This window comes from Arachis hypogaea, chromosome 5 (assembly GCF_003086295.3).
Source record: "Arachis hypogaea cultivar Tifrunner chromosome 5, arahy.Tifrunner.gnm2.J5K5, whole genome shotgun sequence".
Lineage (NCBI taxonomy): Eukaryota > Viridiplantae > Streptophyta > Magnoliopsida > Fabales > Fabaceae > Arachis > Arachis hypogaea.
The window spans coordinates 27983171-28000800 of record NC_092040.1 but is presented as its reverse complement, the minus strand read 5'-3'; positions in this window follow the sequence as shown (position 1 = coordinate 28000800).

The window sequence follows — 17630 nt, the reverse complement described above, 5'->3', positions numbered from 1 at the left end:
AATTTATCATTCTGTTATTTAATTTCTGCACTTTAAATTTTTGCAATCTTTACTTTCTTGCAAGTTATCTTTAAATGTTTGCAATTACATTCAAGAATCAAATCTCATGAAATCAAAACCATGTTTGCTTGACTAAAATTACCATTTAACTAAAGTTGATCAATCTACCAATCTCCGTGGGATCGACCTCACTCTTAGTGAGTTTTATTACTTGATACAATCCGGTATACTTGCCGGTTATACGTGAATTCTAATTTTCACGTATCACTGTGCTGAGGAGCTTTCTCGTCGTCTTCGTCGCTTACCTAGCCAGAGCTTGTTGCACAAAGGAGCTGCCCGTCGTCTTCTTCACTGGCCTTGTTGGAGCCTATTGTACAAATAGGTTTGTCGTGGTAATCGTTGTTAGCTTTGTCGGAGTTCACTGTATAGAGGAGCTCACCACGCCGTGCAGAGGACATCATCCGCAGCAACAAGGTAGCTTAATTCATGGCTATGGACTATGAAGTCTATTCAAACTTCAAATTAATAGTAACAGGGAAGGCACATGACTAGCGCAACATTTAATTTAGGGAGTGGGTTGGGTGGTTCTTGGAGTCGGGTTTGGGTTGTTGGGAATAGCCCAAGTCCAAAAAAAAGTATCAAAAACCGAATTTGGATCTTCTAAATTTTAGAATTTTACTTTAGAGGATAAAGTGAAATCTCACCATTGAATATTTTTTTCTCTCATATTTTCTTTTGGTCCCATTTATCAAAATAAATGATGATAAATTACACTGTACCTTCTAAAGTAAAATTCAAAATTTAGAAGATCTAAATCCTTTAAAACCTTCTCTAGCCACCGTAGCTGCTGTTGTTGTGATGATAGGCCCCACGAGCTTGCCATAGTTCTTATCTTACACTCCCAAGCTTGTATTATACCTTTCCTCTTGGAAAAAATTCATTCTCTAATTTGTAACCATAGCAAAAGGGAAAAGGTGAGAAATATTTTGGAAATGGACATCTCTCCTATGGTCAAGCTTAGATTTTTTTTATGAGAAAATCTCTCTTTTCGTAAATGAATGCATACTGAATCACCAGGATAGCCAATCTATTTTTCTTTTCAATCAAATCGTATCTCATTATAAGTGCATTTCTATAACTTTTATACTTTTTCCTTCGACATTTGCACTAACAAGATTACTAACAAGACAATTCGGTTTTATTAATGGCCTCATCAATGGCTTCGACGTTGGTAATTTTTTTTTTTTGACGGTTGAGCTATCCATAAAAGTATGTGAATAAACGACCATTAAAAAAATGTAATTCTAATTAATTGACAATCGAGCTATAATATTAGTGTAATGATAACAACAGCTACATTGTCGATAATAAATATATTGTCAAAAGAATTTAAAAAAATTATATTTATCGGCACAGAGGCTGGACAATAAAAAATTATTTTTTATTAAAAATAATATTTATATTTAGTTATTTACCGATATGAAGACGTTGGTGATATTAAAAATTAATTTTTTAATAGTTAGTTTTTCCAACGATCTAAAGTCGATAAAATTAATCTTTTTAAATTTATTTTTTAATTTTAATTACTTTCATTTTTTATATTAATTATATCTTTTAGTACTTGTTATATTATTTAATAAAATATTAATAAAACACATTTAAACAAATTTTTAATACAAATAATAAATACTATATTAGTCATAACTTACTAAGTAATAAAGTACATTATTCATACACAAATCAGTGATAAATAATACAGATAAGTTCTACATATGAACTGCACTCATAATCGCCATCTAGGCTATCCTCATCACGATAATGAACATCTTGATTCTCTCGGTGTTCGTTGGCAAGGCGTCTGCTAGCAGGTGGTGGTTGTAGCGAAGGATGCACAGGATGTGGAAGAGGTGGAGGGGGAAGAGATTAGCTCGATATACTACTGGAAGAGCCACTCTTTATCTGATGCATGTAAAAGGTGAACATCTGGTTTAAATAGGGGATCATCTCGTTGAAGTGTGCAGTGATGCAGGCAATCACTCCCTCACGTCTTTGATGATGTTGCTCCCTCTTTTCTCGTAACGAGTTTGTAGCTCCCAATAAATATTACTCCATCTGCTGTGTCAGCTCCTGGTTGAGCAAGGTAACCTACTCCCTGATATCTGTTTTTATCGATCGATTTCTAGTTGAGAAGTCATCAGCATCCAAGAACTGTATGTATGGTAAAGATATGTCTGATCTCCTATACTCTCCCCTCTTGCAACCGCCAATTGTCTGGGACAAAATTTCATCCTCTGAAATCGGAGGGACAACTCTAGACCACCCTCATCAATATGTGTCTGATGTTCTTTGAGGGTGTTCGCTAACTCCTCTTCGAAGAGATGCTAAACAAAGGATTATCAAGTTTTAGTCATTAAACTAAATATGTATATACTTTATTAGAATAAAGGTAAGACTCATGAAAACATGCGTGGGTCTCTTTTGAGCATCTGTCGACTAATGCATGAGCATTTTAGTTGTTTATTTTAGTTATTTTTCATTGAATAATCATGAATCTTGCTCATTAATAAAGTATTTTTGTAGATAATTTTCATTTGTCATTGCATGCAAAGAATCATTAAACATTGGTTGATTTTGGAGTATTTCATGATTGTTTGAATATAGCTTAGCACTTTGGTTTAATGATCTTTGCAGGAAAGTTTTAAGCAATAACACAAGCCACCAAAGAACAAGGATGAGCCAATATGAAGCGTGCATATACAAACACTCCATCAACAATGCATGGCCTTAGAGCTTGCAATTCTTATGTCAAAGGATGGTGTTAAACATGCGAAGAAAGCAAGGCGTGTGTTCTTAATAATGCCTTCTATGATTGCCTTCCCTGGGAGCTTAGGTTTTGAAAGAAATGTAGTGTTGAACATGCCAAGATTGTGAAAAGGGTGAGCAAAGTAACTCCTTTGACTTAACTCCATTCCTGGGTGCACCAATTTGGCATGAATGTGGCATTAAATACGCCAAGATGACAAGGCGTGTATACTCAATATTGCCTCAACGATATGGTTCACTGGGAGTTTGATTTTTTCTTTGAAATGGGTGTTAGATACGCCAAGACTTACAAAGCATCTAAGCTTGTTAACACCCTCAACAATATGGTTCCTTGAGAAGCTTCAATTTTGCTCCCAAGTGTGGTGTTAAACACACCAATTTTGTGACGAGTTAGACTACTTTAATGCCTTCAATAGTTGGTTCCTTCGGAGCTTGATTTTTGCTTCAAAAGGTGGCGTTAAACATGCCACAAATACAAGACGTGTAACCTAATTAATGCCTTTGACAATTGGTGCATTGGAAGCTAGAAATTATGGTACAAAAGGTGGCATTAAATACGCCACAAATACAAAGTCTGTAAGCTAAATAACACCTTCGATAGTTTGCTCATTGGAAGCTCCGGTTTTAGTTCAAACTGTGACATTAGTGCAAAATAACGCCTTCGAAGCCTGGGTCATTGGAAGCTCCAATTTTGGTTCTAAAGGTGTCATTAAATACTCAAATTTTGTGAAGCGTGTGACCACTTTAATGCTATGCACAATGTGGTCCCTAAGAGTTTGAAATTGGGCCAAAAAGTAGCGTCAAACATGCCACAAATGCAAAGAGGGGGAGCACGTACACGCCACTTCATCACACTTACAATGAATGGCCAAAACTATCACCCAAGTCCACCTCATTTTCATTCAACCAATGTCCACAAGTGACAAGTGATGAGCGGATATTTTATACGCTTTTTGGGATATTTTCATATAGTTTTTAGTAGGATCTAGCTATTTTTTAGTATATTTTTATTAGTTTTTATGCGAAAATCACATTTCTGGACTTTACTATGAGTTTGTGTGTTTTTCTGTAATTTCAGGTATTTTCTGGCTGAAATTGAGGGACCTGAGCAAAAATCTGATTCAGAGGCTGAAAAAGGACTGCTAATGCTGTTGGATTCTGACCTCCCTGCACTCAAAATGGATTTTTTGGAGCTACAAAAGCCCAATTGGTGCGCTCTCAATTTCGTTGGAAAGTAGACATCTAGGGCATTCCAGAAATATATAATAGTCCATACTTTGCCGGAGTTATGATGACGCAAACTGGCGTTTAACACCAACTTTCTACCCTATTAAGGCGTTAAACGCCAGAAACAGGATACAAGCTGGAGTTAAACGCCAGGAATAGCCTCTACACGTGAAAACTTCATTGCTCAGTCCAAACACACACCAAGTGGGCTCCGGACGTGGATTTCTGCACTATCTATCTTAGTTTACTCATTTTCTATAAACCTAGGTTACTAGTTTAGTATAAAAACTACTTTTAGAGATTTATTTCAGACCTCATTACATTTTCTACATCTGAATTTGTATCTTTGACAGCATGAGTCTCTAAACCCCATGGTTGGGGGTGAGGAGCTCTGCTGTATTTTGATGAGTTAATGCAATTATTTCTGTTTTCTATTCAATCACACTTGTTTCTATTCTAAGATATTCATTCGCATTTCAACATGATGAATGTGATTATCCATGACACTCATCACCATTCTCAACCTATGAACGCGTACCTGACAACTACTTCTGTTCTACCTTAGATTGAATGTATATCTCTTAGGTTCCTGGTTCACGAGTTTGACTGCCTCTCTTGACAACAGAGCATTCAAATCCGTGAGATCAGAGTCTTCGTGGTATAAGCTAGAATCAATTGGCAGCATTCCTGAAATTTGGAAAGTCTAAACCTTTTCTGTGGTATTTCGAGTAGGATCCGGGAAAGGATGACTGTGACGAGTTTCAAACTCATGAATGCTAGGCGCAGTGACAGTGTGCATAAGGATCAATGGATCCTATTCCAACATTAGTGAGAACCAACAGATGATTAGCCATGTACATGGACCCTTTTCACTGAGAGGACGGCTGGTAGCCATTGACAACGGTGATCCACCAACATACAGCTTGCCATGGAAGGAGACCTGCGTACGTGAAGAAGAAGACAGTAGGAAAGCAGAAATTCAAAAGACAGAGCATCTCCAAAACCTCAACCTGTTCTCCATTATTGCATAACAAGTATCATTTAATTCATGCTCTTTTACTTTTCGCAATTAAAACTAAGAACTACTATTGATATCCTGACTAAGAATAATAAGATAACCATAGCTTGCTTCAAGCCGACAATCTCCATGGGATCGACCCTTACTCACGTAAGGTATTACTTGGACGACCCAGTGCACTTGCTGGTTAGTTGTGCGGAATTACAAAGTGTGATTGTAATTTTCGTGCACCAAGTTTTTGGTGCCGTTGCCGGGGATTGTTCAAGTTTGGACAACTAACGGTCTATCTTATTACTTAGATTAGGAAAAATTTATCTTTCTGGTTTAGAGTCACTAGTGTTGCATCTTTTATTATTCCTTTTAAAAATCTTTCAAAAATATTATTTTTCTTCATTAGTTCTTAATTTTTCTTTGAGTCTTTTGCTTGAGTCTAGTTTCATATTTTAAGTTTGGTGTCAATTGCATGTTTTTAATTTCCTTCATAATTTTCGAATTGCATTGTCTTATTTTTCTTCATAATTTTCATTACTTGTTCTTGTTTATTTTTCTTGTTTGATCTTTAGTTTTTCTTGTTTTGTGTCTTTCTTTGTTTTTCTTGTGATTTTCGAAAAGTTCAAAAATATTTTTTTTAGAAAATACCTTTTCTTTCATAACTCAGTTGGTTAGAGCGTTGGCTTATGCTTTTTTTTTGGTATCTTCTTTTCAAAAAAAATAATTTTTCTTTAATTAAATCTTGTGTCAAATTTTAAGTTTGGTGTTCTCTTGTTAATTTTTCTTTAGTTTTCGAAAATTTTGTTTTGGTTTTCTTAAAATTTTAAGTTTGGTGTTCTTTCTTTTTGTTCTTGTTGTTCTTGTGAGTCTTCAAAGTGTTCTTGAGTCTTCCTTGTGTTTTGATCTTAAAATTTTTAAGTTTGGTTTTCTTTGGTGTTTTTCCTCCAAAATTTTCGAAAATAAGGAGCATTAGATCTAAAAAATTTATAGTCTTGTGTCTTTTGTGTGTTTTTCTCTTTCATAATAAAATTCAAAAATAAAAAATAATATCTTTTCCTTTAATTACTCATTAATTTTTGAATCCCTTGGGTTGACTTGGTCAAAATTTTTCAAATCATATCTTTTTAAGATTTTTAAAATTATATATTTTTCAAAAACCTCCTAACCACTTTCTCTCTCTTCACTTTTTCGAAAATCCTCATAAAATATTTTCAAATCTTTTTTTATTTTAATTTTTTTATTTTATTATTTCGAAAAAAATATATAAATAAATAAATAAATATAAAATAAAATTCTTATCCACATCATCTCCCTTATTCCATCATGGACCTAAGTGAAAATGAACAGTCCAAAAGGACTCTGGAGTCATATGCTAACCCCACTACTGCTTCATATGGGAGTAGTATCTGTATACCCCCATAAGAGCTAACACTTTTGAGCTAAATCCTCAGCTCATTATCATGGTGCAGCAAAATTGTCAGTATTCCGGTCTTCCACAGGAAGAACCTACTGAGTTTCTGGCACAGTTCTTACAAATTGCTGACACAGTACGAGATAAGGAAGTGGATCGGGATGTCTACATATTATTGTTGTTTCCATTTGCTGTAAAAGACCAAGCTAAGAGGTGGTTAAATAACCAACCCAAAGCCAGCATAAGAATATGGAAACAGTTGTCAGACAAATTCCTGAATCAATATTTCCCTTCCAAGAGGATGACACAGCTAAGGCTGGACATTCAAGGCTTTAAACAAGAGAATAATGAATCTCTTTATGATGCATGGGAGAGGTACAGAGAGATGCTAAGGAAATGCCCCTATGAAATATTTTCAGAGTGGGTGCAGTTAGACATCTTCTACTATGGGCTAACAGAAAAAGCTCAGATGTCTCTAGACCACTCAGCTGGTGGATCTATACACATGAGAAAGATGATTGAAGAGGCTCAAGAACTTATAGATACGGTTGCTAGAAATCAGCATCTGTACTTAAATAGTGAGTCCTCCATAAAAGAAGAAGCTAAGGCAGTATCAACAGACTTTAGTCCTCAGGAACAAGCTGCTGAACTCAATCTGCAACTATCTTCTATAAAAAAATAGTTAGCATAATTTAAGGAGATGCTACAAGAAACCAAAAATGTTAATAAGGTTATGGAGTCACAATTGAATCAGACAAAACAATAGTTATCAAAACAGATAACAGAAGAGTGCCAAGCAGTTCAATTAAGAAGTGGAAAACATTAAATACCGCAACTCAAAGTAGCAGAAAGCCAAGAAAAGAACAACTGACAGAGGATGAGCAAACTGCCACAAAAAATCTCTTTGATGACAGTAAGAGCCTAGAGAGGAATGATTCTGGCGTTCAAATGCCAGAAAAGAGTGAAAAACTGGTGTTAAACGCCCAGTGGATGCCCAGTTCTGGCGTTCAAATGCCAGAAAAGAGTGAAAAGTTGGCGTTAAACACTCAACCTATGTCCAGTTCTGGCGTTCAAACGCCAGAAATAGGTAGGAATCTGGCGTTAAACGCCCATTCCTCCTCCTATCCTGGCGTTCAAACGCATATGAGGGATCAGACACCTACAAGTGCTGATAATAACTCCTTCAAGAAGGCTTTTCAACCTGCCTCTGTAGGAAATAAACCTGCAGCATCCAAGGTTGAAGAATACAAAGCTAAAATGCCTTATCCTCAGAAACTCCGCCAAGCAGAACAGGATAAATAATTTGCTCGCTTTGCAGACTATCTCAGGACTCTTGAAATCAATATTCCGTTTGCAGAGGCACTTGAGCAAATACTCTCTTATGCTAAGTTCATGAAAGAGATCTTAAGTCATAAGAAAGATTGGAGAGAGACTAAAAAAATTTTTCTCACTGAAGAATGCAGTGCAGTCATCTTAAAGAGCTTGCCAGAGAAGCTCAAGGATCTTGGGAGCTTCATGATACCATGCACATTAGAGGGTACTTGTACCAAGACAGCTCTATGTGATCTTGGGGCAAGTATTAACCTAATCCCTGAATCCACTATCAGAAAGCTTGGCTTGACTGAAGAGGTCAAACCAACCCGGATTTGTCTTCAACTTGCTTATGCCTCCATTAAATATCCATCAGGCGTAATTGAGAACATGATTGTCATAGTAGGGCCATTTGCCTTTCCCACTGACTTTGTAGTGATGGAAATGGAGGAGCACAAGAGTGCAACCCTCATTCTAAGAAGACATTTCCTAGCAACTGGACGAACCCTCATTGACGTCCAAAAAGGAGAAGTGACCCTGAGAGTCAATGAGGATGAGTTTAGGCTGAATGTTGTTGAAGCAATAAAGCATCCAGATATATCAAAGGACTGCATGAGAGTTGATATTATTAACTCCCTGGTAAAGGAGATCAGTATGGCTGAGAGTCTCGAATAAGAGCTAGAGGACATCTTTAAAGATGTCCAGCCTGATCTAGAGGTACCAGAGGAAATAAAAGAACCTCTGAAAACTCCTCAGGAAGAGGAGAAACCTCCTAAACCTGAGCTCAAATCATTACCACCATCCCTGAAATATGCATTTCTAGGAGAAGGTGACACTTTTCCTGTAATCATAAGCTCTGCTTTAGAGCCACGAGAAGAGAAAGCACTAATTCAGGTGCTAATGACACACAAGACAGCTCTTGGGTGGTCCATAAGTGATCTTAAGGGAATTAGTTCAGCCAGATGCATGCACAGGATCCTATTGGAGGATAATGCTAAACCAGTTTCAACCACAGAGGCAGCTAAATCCAGCCATGAAGGAGGTGGTGCAGAAAGAAGTCACTAAATTACTGGAGGCTGAGATTATTTATCCCATTTCTGATAGCCCCTAGGCGAGCCCTGTCCAAGTTGTACCCAAAAAGGGAGGCATGATAGTGGTTCATAATGAAAAGAATGAACTGGTTCCTACAAGAACAGTTACAGGGTGGCGTATGTGTATTGACTACAAAAGGCTCAATACAGCCACCAGAAAGGATTATTTTCCTTTACCATCATAGACCAGATGCTAGAAAGACTAGCAAGTTATGACTATTACTGCTTTTTGGATGGCTATTCAGGTTATAACCAAATTGCAGTGGATCCTCAGGATCAAGAGAAAACAGCATTCACATGTCCATCTGGAGTATTTGCCTACAAAAGGATGCCATTTGATCTGTGTAATGCACCTGCAATATTTCAGAGATGCATGCTCTCTATCTTCTCTGATATGGTGGAAAATTTTCTGGAAGTCTTTATGGATGACTTCTCAGTATTTGGAGACTCATTCAGCTTCTGTCTTGATCATCTAGCACTTGTTCTGAAAAGGTGCCAAGAGACTAAACTGGTTTTAAACTGGGAAAAATGTCACTTTATGGTGACTAAAGGAATTTTCCTTAGGCATAAAATTTCAAACAAAGGCATAGAGGTGGATCAAGCTAAGGTAGAGGTAATCAAGAAATTACCACCACCCACCAATGTTAAGGCAATCAGAAGTTTTCTGGGACATGCAGCATTATACAGGAGGTTTATAAAGGATTTTTCAAAAATTGCAAAACCTCTGAGTAACCTGCGAGCTGCTGATACACCATTTGTCTTTGACACAGAGTGTTTGCAGGCCTTTGAGACTCTGAAGGCTAAGCTGGTCACAGCGCCTGTCATTTATGCACCAGACTGGACATTACCATTCGAACTAATGTGTGATGCTAGTGACCATGCTATTGGTGCAGTATTGGGATAGAGGCATGACAAGCTTCTACACGTCATTTACTATGCCAACCATGTTCTAAATAACGTGCAGAAAAATTACACAACCACAGAAAAGGAATTGCTTGCAGTGGTTTATGCCATTGACAAGTTTAGATCCTATTTGGTAGGGTCAAAAGTGATTGTGTACACTGACCATGCTGCTCTTAAATATCTACTTACAAAGCAGGATTCAAAACCCAGGATCATAAGATAGGTGTTGCTTCTGCAAGAGTTTGATATAGAAATAAGAGACAGAAAAGGGACAGATCCACTACTGAGATCTATGAAACCTTCCCGAATAGAACGAGTAGAAGGGGTGTCCTACCCCTCTACTGAGATCTCTGAAACCTTCCCGAATGAGCAACTCTTTGCCATTCAGGGAGTATCGTGGTTTGCAGACTTTGCAAACTATAAAGCAGTAAGATTCATACCCAAAGAGTACAGCAGGCAGCAAACGAAAAAACTTATCTCTGATGTAAAGTACTATTTGTGGGATGAACCATATCTCTTTAAGAGATGTGCAAATGGAATAATCCATAGATGTGTGCCTAGAGAAGAAGCACAGAAGATCCTATGGCATTGTCATAGATCACAATATGGAGGACATTTTGGAAGTGAGTGAACAGCCACAAAAGTCCTCCAATGTGGCTTCTACTGGCCTACCCTCTATAGAGACTCCCGAGAGTTTGTACGTAACTGTGACAGTTGCCAGAGAGCAGGTAATCTGCCTCAAGGTTACGCCATGCCTCAACAAGGAATCTTAGAGATTGAGTTGTTTGACGTATGGGGTATTGACTTCATGGGGCCTTTCCCACCATCATACTCAAACACTTATATTTTGGTGGCTGTAGACTATGTATCTAAATGGGTAGAGGCAATTGCAACACCCACTAATGATACTAAGACCGTACTGAAGTTCCTACAGAAACACCTCTTTAGCAGATTTGTGTCCCTAGAGCGCTAATCAGTGATGGAGGCACTCATTTCTGCAATAAATAGCTTTACTCTGCTATGGTCAGATACGAAATTAGCCACAAGGTGGCAACTCCATATCATCCATAGACAAATGGGCAAGCTGGAGTCTCTAATAGAGAACTAAAAAGAATCCTGGAACGGACTGTCATTGCTCGTAGAAAGGATTGGGCAAGGATCTTGGATGATGCTCTCTGGGCATACAGAACAACATTCAAGACCCCTATAGGAACTTTTCCATACCAGCTTGTGTATGGCAAGGCCTGTCACCTGCCCGTGGAACTGGAGCATAAAGCCTACTGGGCAACCCGATTCCTGAACCTTGATGCCAAATTAGCTGGAGAGAAAAGATTGCTCCAGTTGAATGAGCTAGAGGAATTCAGACTCAATACTTTCGAAAATGCAAAAATTTACAAAGAGAAAGCAAAAAGGTGGCATGACAAGAAACTGTCATCTAGAGTCTTTGGGCCAAGACAAAAAGTTCTGCTGTTTAACTCTAGGCTCAGACTATTCCCTGAAAAATTAAAATCCCGATGGAGAGGACCATATATGATTACAATATGGATATGTAGAGCTTCAAGATATTGACTCTGACAAAAAGTTCATTATTAATGGACAGAGAGTCAAGCATTATCTTGAAAGCAATGTTGAGCAAGAATGCTCAAAATTGAGACTAGATTAAAGCTTAGTAAGGTCCAGCTAAAGACAATAAAGAAGCGCTTGCTGGGAGGCAACCCAGCCATTAGCATAGTTTATTTATTATTTAAATAATAATTATAGGAGTTTAATATTAAATTATCTTCAAGATTAATTCTCAATTTCAGGAGTTCACAGAGTTACAGAAGGATTCAGAGCAGAAAGTAGAGAAAAAGAGCTCACTAGCACAAAAACACCAGTAAGAGGCATTTTTGGGCATTAAACGCCAGAATGGGTACCATTCTGGGCGTTTAGCGCCAGTAAAGATACCTTTCTGGGTGTTAAATGCTAGAATGAGTACCATTATAGGCGTTTAACGCCAGAATTATAGCATCCTGGGCGTTTAGAAAAATGCCTAGTGATAAAGGCTTTCTGGCGTTTAACGTCAGCCAGGGTACCTCATTACAATGAATGGCCAAAACTATCACCCAAGTCCACCTCATTTTCATTCAACCAATGTCCACAAGTGACAAGTGATGAGCGGATATTTTATACGCTTTTTGGGGGTATTTTCATATAGTTTTTAGTAGGATCTAGCTACATTTTAGTATATTTTTATTAGTTTTTATGCAAAAATCACATTTCTGGACTTTACTATGAGTTTGTGTGTTTTTCTGTAATTTCAGGTATTTTCTAACTGAAATTGAAGGACTTGAGCAAAAATCTTATTCAGAGGCTGAAAAAGGACTGCTGATGCTGTTGGATTCTGACCTCCCTGCACTCGAAATGGATTTTTTGGAGCTACAGAAGCCCAATTGGCGCGCTCTCAATTGCGTTGGAAAGTAGACATCCAGGGCTTTCCAGAAATATATAATAGTTCATACTTTGTCGGAGTTATGATGATGCAAACTGGCGTTTAACGCTAACTTTCTACCTTATTCTGGCGTTAAACGCCAGAAACAGGATACAAGCTGGAGTTAAACGCCAGGAATAGCCTCTACACGTGAAAGCTTCATTGCTCCGCCCAAACATACACCAAGTGGGCCCCGAAAGTGGATTTCTACACTATCTATCTTAGTTTACTCATTTTCTGTAAACCTAGGTTACTAGTTTAGTATAAAAATTACTTTTAGAGATTTATTTTGGACCTCATGACATTTTCTACATCTGAATTTGTATCTTTGACGGCATGAGTCTCTAAATCCCATGGTTGGGGTGAGGAGCTCTGCTGTATTTTGATGAATTAATGCAATTATTTTTGTTTTCTATTCAATCACACTTGTTTCTATTCTAAGATATTCATTTGCACTTCAACATGATGAATGTGATGATCCGTGACACTTATCACCATTCTCAACCTATGAACGCGTGTCTGACAACCACTTCCGTTCTACTTTAGATTGAATGTATATCTCTTGGGTTCCTAGTTCACGAGTTTGATTGCCTCTTCTGACAACAGAGCATTCAAATTCGTAAGATCAGAGTCTTCGTGGTATAAGCTAGAATCAATTGGCAGCATTCCTGAGATCCGGAAAGTCTAAACCTTGTCTGTGGTATTCCGAGTAGGATCCAGGAAGGGATGACTGTGACGAGTTTCAAACTCATGAATGCTGGCCGCAATGACAGTGTGCAAAAGGATCAGTGGATCCTATTCCAACATTAGTGAGAACCAACAGATGATTAGCCATGTACATGGACCCTTTTCACTGAGAGGACGGCTGGTAGCCATTGACAACGGTGATCCACCAACATACAGCTTGCCATGGAAGGAAACCTGCGTGTGTGAAGAAGAAGACAGTAGGAAAGCAGAAATTCAGAAGACAGAACATCTCCAAAACCTCAACCTGTTCTCCATTACTGCATAACAAGTATCATTTAATTCATGCTCTTTTACTTTTCACAATTAAAACTAAGAACCACTATTGAAATCCTTACTAAGAATAATAAGATAACCATAGCTTGCTTCAAGCCAGCAATCTTCGTGGGATCGACCCCTAGTCACATAAGGTATTACTTGGACGACCCAGTGCACTTGCTGGTTAGTTGTGCATAATTACAAAGTGTGATTGTAATTTTCGTACACCAACAAGCAATCAAGGCCACAAAAGGACCCATTAATAAAGCAAGAATCATCTAGAATTAGTCATTGAGTGAAGTTGAATTTGATTGTAATTTGAATTGAGTTTTTCATTTGAATTTGAGAAGTAGTATAAAATTCCATAGATGATACATTATGAAGGGCTTCTCTCTTCTCTCTTCTTCATTCTATTCTTTCTTTCTTTCTTTTAGCTTATAGCATGAGTCACTAACTTCTCTCCATTAAGGAGAGGAGCCTTGTTGAATAATAATGAATTAATGTTATCATTTTCTTCTTCTTAATTCAAACATTGTTATTCTAAGAGAGAGTTTTATTCTTCATCACACAGATTTAAATCTATTGGAAATTAGTTTGAATCTCACTTGAATTCTATGAGAACTTGAAAAAGGGATCATAGTAATTAAGCTTGAAATTCTTTCACAATTCCTTTGATTTTGAATTTAGAATTTGATAAGTGATGTTGAATCAATCTAAATCTAGATATTAAGAATGGTGTGATTTTGAATCAGAAATTTTACTTCACCTCTTCTCATGAGCAATTGATCAAGGAATGGCAATTGATTACGTCAAGAGATATTGAATTAACAAAGAATTGGGGTTCAATCACTTATGATTTGTTAGAGATCACACTTTGCATGATTGAAAAGAGAGTGGGTTACATTAATTCATGAAAATTCAATATCTCTGATTCTTAATGTTTCAATTCAAATTACTCTCCTAATTTATTTACTGCTTTCTTATGATTCACGTCATTTATTAGCTTTCCTTTAATTCTTTAATTCTTATCATCTACTACTTATCTATAATTCTAGTCATTTAATTGTTCTATTGATTCTTTGGTTTTTATTTTCTTAAATTTACTTATTGCAATTTACAATCTGTCATTTATTGCTTTCATTTAATTACCGTCAATTAATTGTTTCAATTTAATTATTTCTTTTAATATTCATTTACTTATGCTCATTTAATTACTTTTTTTTACTTGCATTATAGCTTCATTTAATTGTTTTCAATTCCTCTAAATTCCTACTTTCAATTTGTTCTTTAATCTTGAATCAACAAACTATAATCTGAACCATTTAACTAGAATAATCAATTAATCATGGTTGCTTGATCCATAAATCCTCGTGAAAATGATTACCCACTTACCGTGGTATTACTTGATACGATCCGATGCACTTACCAGTAGTTTGTGGTTTGCAAAAACTCTTATCAAGTTTTTGGTGCTGTTGCCGGGGATTTATCTGTGATTAACAACCACCAACTTAAGTGATTATCTAGATTAAGCATTTTTCTTATTTTACCACTTAACCAATTGAAGTTTCTTTCACGTTGACGGAAGGAACTTCAATTTTCTTTTTCTTTTATTATTTTTTTTTTGTGTTTATACAAGAAAATAGAAAAGAGCAATCTCTCCTCTTCAATCCAAAAATCGAGCAAACTCTCTGGAGGCTCAGGAAACAAGCAAGAAACAAAAGAGTGATAGAAGAGGTTGAAAAAGTTTCAGACATAAACATGGCAAAGCCTCACAACAACAATGCTCAGCATGTTAGGAGAACATTGGAGTCATAGACTACTCCTAATCCTGAAAATTGTGAGAGTAGTATCGTGACTCCTAATATAAATTCAAATAACTTTGAACTCAAGCCACAACTAATCACTCTAGTCCAATAGAATTGCCAGTTTGGAGGGAGTCCTTAGGAGGATCCGAATCAATATTTCTCAAGCTTCATCCAAATTTGTGACACCGTGAAGGCTAATGGAGTAGCAACAGAGGCATATAGATTACTCTTGTTCCCATTTTTCCTTAGAGACAGAGCCAAACAATGTCTTGAAATACAACCTAAGGAAAGCATTACTACATGGGAGGACTTAGTTAGCAAGTTTTTAACTACGTTCTTTCTCCCTCAAAGTTTGATCAATCTGTGGACTGAGGTCCAAACCTTCAGGCAACATAAAGGATAGTCTCTATATGAGGCATGGGAGAGGTATAAAAAATGCTGAGAAGATGTCCACCTGATATGTTTGCTGATTGGGTTCAACTACAAATCGTTTATGAGGAATTAATCCTACCTCAAGAAATTCATTGGATATATAACTCAGCAGGGAGATCTCTACATATGAAGACCACTAGTGAAGCATGAGAGATTGTTGCAAACAATCAGTACCTCACAAAAGAGTGTAGTGTCATCATTCAGAAGGACTTACCTCAAAAACTCAAATATCCTGAAAGTTTTGTGATATCTTGTACTATCGGTGACATAACCATAGAGAGAACTTTATGTGATTTGGGAGCTAGTATTAACCTCATGCCATTGTCACTAATAAAGAGGATGGGGACTGTAGAGGTGAAGTCTACAAAGATTTCACTTCAACTTGCTGATAGATCTCTTAAATTTCCATGTGGCATAGTTGAGAATTTTCTAGTCAAAACTAGGAAGTTCATAGATTTTGTGATTTTAGATATGGAGAAAGATCTAAATGCATCATTGATCTTAGAAAGACCTTTTGTGCTGGTACTGGAAAGGCTCTAATAGATGTTCAAAACGGTGAGCTCACATTGAGAGTTCATGATGAACAGGTGGTCTTAAGTGTTTTTAAAGCATTGTAGCACCCAAATGATTTTGAAGATTGCATGAAGATTAACGTGATTGATCCCCTAGTGCAAGAGATTCTTGAAAAAGAGCCACTCTCAAGTGAATCAGAAAGTTTCCCACTCCCATACATAGAAGATAGAGATGATAAGGAAGCACCCAAGTTTGAGTTAAAACCATTACCAGCATACCTCAAGTATGCCTTTCTTGGAAGTGGGGACACACTCTTAGTCATTATTAGCTCTTCATTGAGCATCTTAGAAGAAGAAAAATTGATAAAAATTTTCAAAAACTACAAGAATGCAATTGGTTATACTATAATTGGTCTCAAGGGCATGCATAAGATCCTACTGGAAGAAGATGCAAAGCCAATAGAACAAGCTCAGAGGAGGCTAAACCCAACAATGAAGGAAGTTGTCCAGAAAGAAATGATGAAATTGTGGGACGCTGGTATCATATATCCCATATCGAATAGCTCATGGGTGAGTCCTGTACAAGTAGTTCCAAAGAAAGGAGAGGTGACTATAGTGGTCAATGAAAAGAATGAACTCATACCAACAAGAATGGTCACTAGATGGAGACTGTGTATAAACTATAGAAGACTCAACAATGCAATAAGAAAGGACCATTTTTCTCTACCTTTCATTGATCAAATATTGGAGAGACTTGCTGGATATGCTTTCTATTGTTTCTTAGATGGATATTCTGGTTACAACCAAATTGATGTAGATCCACAAGACCAAAAAAAAGACAGCATTCACATGCTCATTTGGAGTCTTTTCTTACAGATGCATGCCCTTTGAATTATGCAATGTCCCAGTAACATTTCAAAGGTGTATACTCAACAAATCAATAAGAAGATTCTATTTTGATTATATTTGAATTTGACTTAATTCTATTTTGATTCTATTTTAGAATTTGAATTAAGAGCTATCTTACTTATATTAATTAAGATAAGATTTAGTTTTTGAATTAGAACTAGAAGAAAGCTTAGGTATAAATAAGTGAATTGCATTCACGGAGGATACCACATTTCTTCAGCACAGTTTCATTGTTGTTTTTCAATTCACCATAAGTCACTAATCTCTTTATCAAGGGGTTAGGAGGTCTAGCATAATTATTAATCGAAGTTTTCTTCGATTTTAAAGTATTGCATTGATCTATTTTATGATTGAGATGAGTCTAGGAGGAGAATTTGGTGCTTAAATGAGAATTTTATGTGCTTATCGTCCGAGTCAAATGATGATGATCAATTACAGGATGGGTGTAAGAACAAAATTTGGGTTCCTGGCATATGTGATGAGGATCAATTTTGGAACTCCGAGCTTGTGAAGAACTTCATCAGAGCTTGGTAAAATTGGTTGGAAATTCTGACAATCACTTGAAGATCAAGCATTGGTAGAAGTTTAAGGATGAATTCAAGCACAAGCCACCTTGATAAGAGCTCTCCAAAATATTCAACTTAAGGACAATAAATGAAACTGTTAGGTGGGAGACACCCCACCATGGTATGATCTTCCAATTTTCTTTCTTGTTTATAACCTCT